We start from the raw sequence: 1,636 nt of genomic DNA, 5'->3' as shown, positions 1-1,636 counted from the left end.
AGGTAAATTGATACAGGGCTGGCAATGGAAATTTAAACCCTAGTCAAGTTATTGAAATTACTGAAATAAGAATTGTGGAGGGAAAAAAACTCCAATAAGAGTTGTTGTGAAGATTAATTCATGCAAGGCATGGAGATCTGTGCCTGAACTATAATAAGCACTTGATACAAGCTGCTACAGCTTTGGGTTTTCCTCCTTCTCGCCCTACACCTGTGTTTTATTCCTGTTAGTCTGATTATATCTGCCTCTGTCCCACCACTGAATGCTGGTATTGTTCAAGACTGGTCTTAGGCTCTCTGTCTTCTCAGTGGCTTCTCCTTAAGCAATCTATTCTACACACACATTTTCAATGATGGTCTGTTCACTCAGTTCAGTTGCTCAGCCGTGTCTGGCTCTTTGTGATTCTGTGGACTGCAGCACACCAAGCTTTCCTGTCCATCACCAACTCCCGGAGCTTGCTCAAACACATGTCCGACTCTGTTCACTTTTGACTCCCAAAATTGCACCTCTATTTGAATGTCACAAAGCACTTTAACCTCAAATGTCCACGATTCATCTCACGCTCTCCTCCCCTTCAGAGATTCCTCTGCTATCTGTTCAGGAAGTTTGGTCCTCTTCCGGTATTGCTGATCTGCAGGAGCATCTCTGCTTCCCCAGTGATGGGTCAGATGCTTAGGAGCCATCCTTAACCTCTCCCTCTTCTTAAGCCAATGACTGTATCCACTTCTGCCCTCACAGTAGGTTCCTTGCACAATAGCATTTTAAATATATAAGCCAGGTTATGAAATTCTTCTGGAAAAGTCTTCCTATACTTTTCAGTTGCACACAGAAAAGTACTCTATGTCCCCTACTATTTCTCTGGCCTCATTTCCAGTGTTCCACCCTCTTCTTCACTCCACAGCAGCTAGAGTGATACCTTTCCTTTTCCTGGAATATCCCAGCAGGTTCTTATTTCAGGTAACTAGTTGATTCTTTTGCTTGGAAATCTCTGTGCACAGCTATCTACATGCCTCCACCTGTCAGGGCTCAGCTCAAACGTTACCTTATTGCCTGGTCGCTTTCTCTTCCTCTTATTCTTTATTGTTCTTCCAAATACTTTACCACCACCTGAAGTTTCATGTGCATTATCTGTTTTCTGTCCTTTCGTTTGCTAAGTCAGCTATACTTTCTTATTTTAATCACTTGCTGTTGCCACAGTGCCCTTGCAACATGATGTTCACACTACTTGAAATAGTTTTTTCAACCTCTTTTCTATACCCATTCCCTGCCATTTTACCCATTTAATTTCTTCAATTACTTTTATTTTGGCTTGGATATCACTTTCAGATATGCTTTGCCTGATTCATAAGTCTTGTCATAATTATTTCTCTATGACTTTCTAAAAATATTTTCCCCTCACATTTATAGACTTCATCTATATCTGTTACTATACACTGAATTATATATCTGATTATTTGACCATCACCCTGCTATGCCAAAGCTTTTGACTGTGTGGATCACAACAAACTGTGGAAAATTCTTAAAGAGATGGGAATACCAGACCACCTTACCTGCCTCCTGAGGAATATGTATGCAGCTCAAGAAACAACAGTTAGAACTGGACATGGAACAACAGACTGGTTCCAAATCAGGAAAG

The sequence above is a fragment of the Cervus canadensis genome, chromosome 19, assembly GCF_019320065.1.
Source record: "Cervus canadensis isolate Bull #8, Minnesota chromosome 19, ASM1932006v1, whole genome shotgun sequence".
Lineage (NCBI taxonomy): Eukaryota > Metazoa > Chordata > Mammalia > Artiodactyla > Cervidae > Cervus > Cervus canadensis.
This window is presented reverse-complemented; position numbering follows the sequence as displayed.